At 42.5% G+C, this 10,142-nt stretch overlaps 1 long non-coding RNA gene across 1 annotated transcript; it reads right to left on the bottom strand.

Annotated features, from left to right (window-relative positions):
- Window positions 1-1,816: 1,816 nt before the first annotated feature.
- LOC116358280 (uncharacterized) lies at window positions 1,817-4,934 on the bottom strand. The gene is made up of 2 exons (XR_004206156.1): window positions 4,893-4,934; window positions 1,817-1,875 (listed from the first exon to the last, which is right to left on the bottom strand). It is a non-coding gene; the product is annotated as an uncharacterized LOC116358280 (long non-coding RNA).
- Between the last annotated feature and the right edge of the window lie 5,208 nt (window positions 4,935-10,142).

Below are 10,142 nucleotides of genomic sequence, written 5' to 3' on the forward strand. Positions count from 1 at the left end.
ATCTCAGTCGTAGGTAATTCAGTGGTTTTGGGTGATAGTGACCAGTGGAGTTACTCCCTTCCAGGATCGTAATGTTTCCAGAGGTATATCCTTCCTAGACAGTGAATTTGTTCGTAGTCCAGGTCAAAAAAAGTGGATTGGTTGTCCAGGCTAAGTACGGCGGGGTAAGGGATCCCCCCATGGGAAATTATTCAGTGGGATCCAATTCTCCGCCAGACATTATCTGGGCACCCCAGGGATTACACGGCCGACGCGAGTCCTCCAGCCGCAGCGCATGACCCAAAAGCCCCTCTTTTCGAGGACTTAACTGCCCCAACCCGCTAGGACCACCCACGCGCTACTGAACATACTGCCAATCCAATTCTAAACTGGGGTAGATAGTCGTCCAGCGCGTTACGTGAGTCTCCCGTGTGTAAAGGGGCTGGGAGGGTTGAGCCGATTGGTCTGCCAACAGAACCCCGAGAGGTCCCGAAGGAGTCCGGTCTATCCATATCCTCCTGTCTTCTTGCTTGGTGTATGGAAGGGCCTAATTGCTTAGGGTTTGCTCGCTGCGTGGGAGTCGCCATGGTCGGGGTCCCCAGAGTAGTTGGAGAAAAAAGGTTCTCGTCCGTTGGGGATGCTGGTGGGTTTCTCCCAAAAATATTTTAGAAGGGTGGTAGGTAGGTGAAGTTTTTTTTGTTGTTTAAATTTGGTCTATTTGTGTTCTATTTTATTGTTTATTTTGGTCAAGGGTCCATGGTCATGGTACCCTGAGTTCAAGAGACTTTGAAAATAAAATATATATATTTATGTACATATGTATTAATTTTTAATTTGTATTATTTTTTTAATTATTTTTTATTAGTTGTTTCCTATTGGTCCAGGTTCCATGGTCATGGTAGCCCAAAGAGAAGAAAATTTGATATTTTGTTAAATATAAATTGGTTCCCTAGTGATTATTGTTACAGGATCCAAGGGATCAATAAGGATAATTATAAAGTACATTTTTAAGAGTCTGTAGTCATTGTAGCTCTCAAATACTATAAAATAACTATTTTATGGTCCTAATGGCCACCTTTATATTCCTAGGGGAGCCTACTGGTAAAAGATGGCTAAGTATTAGTGTCTGTCTGTCAGCAGGGTTGGGACCAAGGATGAGGTGGGGGCACACATGCATACACACATGAACATGAAAGGGGATGTGCCTATACACATATTTTTAACATATACAAAAGCATAAACATACAACACCACCAGTGGTGTGAGGGATAGCATACAACATCACACTCCACTACATCCTAGTGTGTGCATATATATGAGAGCTGTGTAAAAATCCAATTAAGGAAAGTAAAGTGTACAAATAAAAGAGTAGCCAAAAGGAGCTACCCCCGAAGTCCGTGTGGAATCTGCTTTCCTCACAGTCTCACACGGGTCTAGGGGCAGCCCAGCCACGATGCGTTTCTGCCTTACTCGGCTTCATCAGGTAGCAGGGAGGAGAATATATAAATAAAATTGAAATAAAAGGTGCAAAAAGTAGTACAAATGTATGTATATATATCTACATGTACAGTAGGGTGTACTGTGCAATTTACTTGCCTTGAATGTAGTCCTGGTTGGATGTGTGGAGCGAAATGTTTACTGTCCGGTGGTCTCCTTGTAAAGTTGTGAGGAAAGCTAACTCTCCGGTGTGTGCGCGCGTGTGGGAATGTGGCTTAGGTTATTTCGATTGGTCTGTACTGTTACTAGGTAGGATAGCCGCTAACAGGTTGTGGTGTGGAGGAATCAGATAAAGGTGGGAGTGGAATGGGGATGCAGTAAAGTGGATGGGCAGTTAGAGTGGAGGTCAAGCACATCTAATAACAATACCATGGAGACCCAATGTGATAAATGTTCAACCTAGGGTTAGGGTTAGGGTTAGGGTTAGGGGTTAGGGTTAGGGTTAGGGTTAGAGGGTTAGGGTTAGGGTTAGGGTTAGGGTTAGTTTGTCTAGTTTTGAGTCGGTTGATCCACTTCCATCTCTGACACGTGGAAGCCGAAGGGGGGGAAGGGAGGGGTGTGCACTCCACATCATATACGCGCGGTACGGGTGGGTCCGGGCGCGGCCGGCCAAAGTAGTAGGCCCCATGGTTGCCCACTTGTAGATTAACCCGTTGGTTGGGTTAAAAGACTGTCTGTCAGTAGGTTTTAGGTTTAGGTATAGTTTTTAGAGTGGTTAAGGTTAGGTTTAAGGTTAGGTATAGTTTTTCAGAATGGTTAAGGTTAGGGTTAGGGTTTAGTGTTAGGTAAGTTTTTTTTTAGAGTGGTTAAGGTTAGGGTTAGGTTTAGGGTTAGGTATAGTATTTCAGAATGGTTAAGGTTAGGTTTAGGTAGGTCTGTCAACTCAACTTAGGATCAGGCAAAACCCTTGAGTTGCGTACCTTATGCAGGTCCGGTCCTCGGTTGGTTGCCATGTGTCCATGTCGAGTGGTATGGTCATGATGTCTAGGTCCGCTATGTCAACGGAAGTGGAAAGCATAGTGCAACCTAGGAGTTTACTCTCTTTCGGATCCTTCTTTTTCAGCTCCATGTTGTCTATGTATTTACTTCAGTGTTCGTCAGTCTTTGGTCCTGGATGTTTTCAATCATGTGTGTAATTAGGAGTTATTCCCTTCCAGGATCCTAATTCCAAATCAACCCATGTCTAGTCAAATCCAGCTGGTCTGTTATGGGTATACTCGGCGTAGGATCAGGCAAAACCATCGAGTTGCATACCTTGTGCAGGTCCGGACCTCAGTCGGTTGCCATGTGTCCCTGTCAAGTGGTCAGTCTTTGAACTACCAGTGGTTTGAGCAGACAAAGACCCAGAAGGCGAGCCCTCTATACGGTTGTCATGCCTCCGCCCTTGGAGTTTCGTCCTGTGTTTCGGTAGGTGTATGGAGGGTTTAGAAACCGGCAAACCTTCTCTGGCTTACGTATGAAACGTCCGGCAGTAGTAGAAGTTAATTGGGTGTTTCCATCCCCACCATCTCAGTCGTAGGTAATTCAGTGGTTTTGGGTGATAGTGACCAGTGGAGTTACTCCCTTCCAGGATCGTAACGTTTCCAGAGGTATATCCTTCCTAGACAGTGAATTTGTTCGTAGTCCAGGTCAAAAAAAGTGGATTGGTTGTCCAGGCTAAGTACGGCGGGGTAAGGGATCCCCCCATGGGAAATTATTCCGTGGGATCCAATTCTCCGCCAGACATTATCTGGGCACCCCAGGGATTACACGGCCGACGCGAGTCCTCCAGCCTCAGCGCATGACCCAAAAGCCCCTCTTTTCGAGGACTTAACTGCCCCAACCCGCTAGGACCACCCACACGCTACTGAACATACTGCCAATCCAATTCTAAACTGGGGTAGATAGTCGTCCAGCGCGTTACGTGAGTCTCCCGTGTGTAAAGGGGCTGGGAGGGTTGAGCCGATTGGTCTGCCAACAGAACCCCGAGAGGTCCCGAAGGAGTTCGGTCTATCCATATCCTCCTGTCTTCTTGCTTGGTGTATGGAAGGGCCTAATTGCTTAGGGTTTGCTCGCTGCGGGGGAGTCGCCAAGGTCGGGGTCCCCAGAGTAGTTGGAGAAAAAAGGTTCTCGTCCGTTGGGGGTGCTGGTGGGTGTCTCCAAAAAATATTTTAGAAGGGTGGTAGGTAGGTGAAGGTTTTTTTTGGTTTAAATTTGGTCTATTTGTGTTCTATTTTATTGTTTATTTTGGTCAAGGGTCCATGGTCATGGTAACCCTGAGTTCAAGAGACTTTGAAAATAAAATTATATATATATTTATGTACATATGTATTAATTTTTAATTTATATTCTTTTGTTTTTAAATTAAAAAAATATATATATATATATTTTTTTTTTTTGTTGTTGTTTCCTATTGGTCCAGGTTCCATGGTCATGGTAGCCCAAAGAGAAGAACATTTGATATTTTGTTAAATATAAATTGGTTCCCTAGTGATTATTGTTACAGGATCCAAGGGATCAATAAGGATAATTATAAAGTACATTTTTAAGAGTCTGTAGTCATTGTAGCTTTCAAATACTATTAAATAACTATTTTATGGTTCTAATGGCCACCTTAATATTCCTAGGGGAGCCTACTGGTAAAAGGGCCGATGGCTAAGTATTAGTGTCTGTCTGTCAGCAGGGTTGGGACCAAGGATGAGGTGGGGGCACACATGCAAACACACATGAACATAAAAGGGGATGTGCCTATACACATATTTTTAACATATACAAATCATAAACATACAACACCACCAGTGGTGTGAGGGATAGCATACAACGTCACACTCCACTACATCCTAGTGTGTGCATATATATGAGAGCTGTGTAAAAATCCAATTAAGGAAAGTAAAGTGTACAAATAAAAGAGTAGGCAAAAGGAGCTACCCCAGAAGTCCGTGTGGAATCTGCTTTCCTCACAGTCTCACACGGGTCTAGGGGTAGCCCAGCCACGACGCGTTTCTGCCTTACTCGGCTTCATCAGGTAGCAGGGAGGAGAATATATAAATAAAATTGAAATAAAAGGTGCAAAAAGTAGTAAAAATGTATGTATATATATCTACATGTACAGTAGGGTGTACTGTGCAATTTACTTGCCTTGAATGTAGTCCTGGTTGGATGTGTGGAGCGAAATGTTTACTGTCCGGTGGTCTCCTGTAAAGTTGTGAGGAGAGCTAACTCTCCGGTGTGTGCGCGCGTGTGGGAATATGGCTTAGGTTATTTCGATTGGTCTGTACTGTTACTAGGTAGGATAGCCGCTAACAGGTTGTGGTGTGGAGGAATCAGATAAAGGTGAGAGTGGAATGGGGATGCAGTAAAGTGGATGGGCAGTTAGAGTGGAGGTCAAGCACATCTAATAACAATACCATGGAGACCCAATGTGATAAATGTTCAACCTTGTAGTGACACAAGCTTTTCAAATGTTATTTGGTATTGTAGAGAAATGCTATTTCTTATGTAGGAGACCAAACTATTGTTAAGGGGGGGCTACCACTCAGAGTTGAGCCTGTGGGGTCCCCTACAGGATAGCTCCCGCATTACACTAATGGCCAAAACCAGCGCACACACACATGATCTCCGTTGTAGCTGAACGTTGAATGCCCGAAGAGGATTCTACGATGACGGACAGACTACTGAGCCAATGGCGGAAGACTACAGACTACACCCCAGCTGAACCAATCCAAAGATCCGATCTTCCAGAATCAACCTACTTTCTTTTCTATATAATAGTGGTGTACTGATTGTAACGGCCTCTTCTTCGTCTGCGCTTCCGTACGAACCAGCGGGAGAGCCGTAATTACGCTGTTCTAGATATCTTCACTCTGAATAAACTGTAGCTTGTCATACAATTTACCACCTTGTCTGAATCGATCCTTGACCGACTCGTCCGTCTACATATCCAATTGCTAACAGAAATGGTAGCAGAGTATAGTTTACTAACGATCCAGTCGAAGTGAGTTGATTTGGGTGTGGAGAAGGCGAGTTGGGGAAAGGACGATTCATTAAATAAATAAGAAAGACGGGTGAAGACTTTCGGGGGAGGGCAACAATTCTGCTCAACTCGGAAAACTGATTTCAAGGTGCACCATAAAAAAAAATAAGGTAAGCAAAAGCCTGTTAAATCAAACTTTGCATATTGTCGAATAGTCTGTCCAAATTTTTATCAGTTTTTCCGAGTAAGTATGAATTCTTGTGTAAATTTATAATTTGCTGACGAGTCGAAATAACAGTGTACGTGAACATATGTAGTAACGAACCGGCGACGGCCGGTGTGATTTAAATCATTGATGAGATATCAGTAAGGGGATAGCTAATTACTATTCATTAACTCTGGCGCCGAGGGGACAAATTGTAATTTTGGGACCCGTGACCCGGTCAGCACAGTCTGCTAGCTTTCAATGATGAGTGATCACTGTTTTGTCTTTGATAGTTCCGATAGGGGTCGGGAATAGAGATCAGTAGGGGATAGCTAATTACTATTCATTAAATCTGCAGCCGAGGGGACAAATTGTAATTTTGGGACCCGTGACCCGGTGTGGTTCAGTCTGATAGAGATTCACCGATAGGGGTCGGACATGTGTAATAATTCTGATAGGGGTCAGCTCGATAGGGATCAGGAATAGAGATCAGTAGGGGATAGCTAATTACTATTCTTCAAATCTGGCGCCGAGGGGGATAAGTTGTAATTTTATCCTGTGGTCCGGTACGGCTCAGTCTGATAGAAATTCACTGATAAGGATCGGCTTTCAGGGGTCAGAGATATAACGTGCTGTTTTGTCTTGTTTTGTCTATTTGTAACTGTTTATGTTATGTTATGTTAAAATGCAATGTGGTTGTAATTGTTTCCATTAAGATTGTTGGTGGTTAGATAGAGGGAGAGAGAGAGAATTATAATAAGGGATATTGGATAAATCCGTAACTTCTATATTGTACCTATGTACCTATGTTAATAGGTACATGTATAAATGTATAATCAGGAATGAAATGACTGATGTATAATTGAAATAATATCTGAATATAATATTTAAATATTGAGACTAAATAGTCGAATAGATCCCTTGGTTGTGCGCTCCATAATGCTATACAAACCCATGCGGTTTTTCTCAACCTGAATATACGAAGGAGAAGCTCTGAGATAAGGCAGAGTACGAGCAATAGTGTCTCTTCGAATACATCGTGGGTATTAATCAACGTCGGGCGAAGTATATGCTAACTATATTCAGATAGAAGGAGAGAATTTAGATTAAAACTACGATTAAATTCCGATTGAATTAAATTAAATTACGTTTAAAGCAAATTCACAATGGCAACTCCCAATACTCCAAAGCTGAGGTTTAATGAGTTCCTAGAACAAAAAATTGAATATAGATCAGGGGGAAAGGAACGATGGACGCCTATAAAGAAAGTTTGGGAGGGATTGAAGTTAAAATGGACACAAGCAGGTTATCTAGGGGGGTGGCCGCCAACAGGGGCCCAGCTGAAAACAATGGAATGTGAGATGAGAGGGACGTAGCAGGAGGCCAGAGACAAGGAAGTTGAAAGAAATAAAAGCCATGTATTTAAGAACCAAGGGACCAAACAGAGAATGAACAGAAGGCGGGGCCATTGCGTCTCCCACTGGTCTGCTTACTGGCGTAAATGAAGATTTGTAAGAATCAAATCCTGTGCATGAAACACGCTTGATATTCAGTCGGGGACTAATATCGATATGAATGAGGTCGGGGACAAAGCGAGTGTGGTACATGAGGTGTTTCAGTTGGAGCTGGAACCGGTGAGAATGTTGAAAAAGTCGCAGGCTTGCTGATGAGAGTTATATCATAGAATATTGAGGGGGGTGCATGACTGTTGGAAAGAGTGTTAAACTCTATTAACGCAAAATTCTTTTTGCGGATTTATATTATGAGGTTTGAACTATACTAATGTTGTAGAATTACATAATCAACATCTGAACATACTTACGTTAAACATTAATTGAGCCACTGAGTAATAGATAAGCTGTACACTAGGTACGGGGCGAAGGGTGTGGTCGATGTAAGACGGGAGTGGTGTTCTAACCAAATTATTTAGTTATTTTAATTCATTTACACAAGTACTTCCCGGGTATTGATTTTGGTTTGATTGTTCAGATAACATCATTGAAATTAAACAGGAGGTCAAGGTATACTAACATTAGAATCTGTTTTCATTATGGAGAACAATGAAAGGCCCGCAGAGTGGATTGCAGGCTGAGGTTTTTATGTTAAAGGGACAGTGCACATTTATCACAGTTGTGTGTGTCTGTCTAATGGCTGGGTATTTAAGAAGTATTTTGGGGAGACAATTTGGAGAAACACGAATAAGACATGAAACATCGAGACAAATTATTTGAGTTTGAGGGGATTATCATAATTATTAGGTTTTGTTTTTGTAGTAAATGTTTGGGTTAAGGGGATTTCCATGTTCCCAGAGACATGATATTTTAAAGAGGCACGCTCACATATGGAACCTTTATGAGTTTTTTTATTTTATGAGTTTTAATTACACAAGTGATTTTTATTTTATTTTAAGGATAAAGGGTTCTTTAATATGTCTAATATGGTATGGAACACGAATGTGGGGGGATGGTGTAACCCGTGACCGGATTTCATGGCTCTCTCGGGTGGTCTGATCAGCCACAAGGGGGTGCCATTTGAATAATACATTTGTGGTCATGGGTAATACTGTTTAAAAAAATAAAAAATAAAAAATAAAAAAATATTGAAATTAATTTTTTTTAAGGTAACTTAATTATAGTGGAGTTTACTTAACCTATATAAAGACTTTAGAAATTGCCACCATAGACATGTTTTTCTAAAAATCCATGAGTTTAGATAAAGCCAAACAGTGAGACATTTAGTTAAAATGTGGAAACATGGGAAAAGGCAGACAGATGAGCCCTCCCCCGCACTGCAGAGACCTTGACGGTTGGAGAGCAGAGAGGAGAAGTTTTAGAAGGGAGCCAGGACGAGCAAAGATAACGGAGTGTGTAGATAACAGTCACTGAGTGGAGACAAAAGGGAGAATTGGACATGTGGGAAATTAAAGGGGCGCTCCTACATGATAATGTCAGAACAGAAGGATAATATACTAATCTTACCTAAGTCATTATTTAGAGTAGGTAAGGTTGTTACCTGGGCATAGCCAGGTATCAAAAGGGGGGTAGGTAAATTGTGGTCTAGGATAGGATGGGGCCTATTGGATAAGAAACTAATATTTTAAAAAAATGTAGTTAACAAATGGGCATAGAAGTTAAAGATAGAATCAGATAAAACATGAGAAACTGTTTGTTAACCAAGCCTGTATGTCCAGCATTTTATGCATTATAGGTGAACTGCAGGTGAAGTCACTCAATCCAGTCCCAGAGGCTTGTTGGGGGGACCATACCAAGGTCTCCTGGTGACAGCTAGCTGAAAGAGCTACCCGGATTCATATCGCACGGCGGGAGGGTAAGACACACTGACACTATCGAACAATAAACAGTGTTCGAGAGGAGAACTGGAATTAACAGAATTCCGGGGGCCATCTCTCGAATGAAGAAAATCCTCCCTGTCCTGTCACCCCTGTTTTTGTTCATAGAAGTGAAGATGTGTCTGGCTCTTGCTAAGTGATGTGTTCTCGGGGAAAGGGTGGGGCTTCACATGGAAGCTGTTTGTCTGAGCGGTCTTATCGTGGGTGACATCCCAAATAACACAGCTCCGGATGAATCAGTACCTGAAGCCTCAGCTGGTTTGACCACCCTGGCTCACGGGTTGACAGAAACCACTGGGGTGGATACTTCTCTGATTAATTGGGTTTGATAGTATGTTTAGAAAATGGGGAAAATATTATGATCACTGTATTATGGGCTACATTCACCTGTGTGACTGTTTTAGTTTTATGGGGCTGTTGTCTATGAGGCCTTATTTCCAGGACTCTGGAGAAATCGATGGAAATAGATGGTGATGTACCAGCGGATTCCAGGTTCTGACCCGTGGAATGCTGAATGTATGTCTACAGAACAAGTGGACGAAAATTATAAATGAAATTATATTAAATTGGGAGGGTGTCCGTATGGGGATTACAGGATAACCGACTTGGGACAGTTCTGGGATTGGAAGAGAGGGTATCCTTAAAGCAGAGGGGATCCCACAAAGGTGGATAGGTTTTCCATGATATGGGAAAACCTGGGAGCACTGTTGAACTTTGTAAAGGTGATGAAATCTTGCTAACCATCAAAACTATTAAGCTCTCTGATGCAGGCACTTACACCCTCGGACTACAAAGGACCGGGACAGACACGATGGGTGTGTTTTCTATTAAGGTGCTGCCAAAACCAGAGGTCCCAGATGAACCAGGGCCAGACACACTCCTCTACCACCCCTGGACCGAACCTGCCACCACTGTGTTAAAAATCCCATTCAGGTAATTAATGTTAGAGACTATTCAGCTATTGATCAATTAGGCACTGAGACTGGTGTTATTGGTAGGGACAATGTGTGGCTTTCTTATATGAGGTACAGTTAAGACCCTGAAAAGAAAGGACTACATGAGTTACATGAAACATTGGTCATGATAGACCTGTTCTGGCTACACACCCATTTGCTATAGGATAAGGAGAGGGGTGGTTGTGTATTCTGAGAGGTTTATAC

This window comes from Oncorhynchus kisutch, linkage group LG29 (assembly GCF_002021735.2).
Source record: "Oncorhynchus kisutch isolate 150728-3 linkage group LG29, Okis_V2, whole genome shotgun sequence".
Lineage (NCBI taxonomy): Eukaryota > Metazoa > Chordata > Actinopteri > Salmoniformes > Salmonidae > Oncorhynchus > Oncorhynchus kisutch.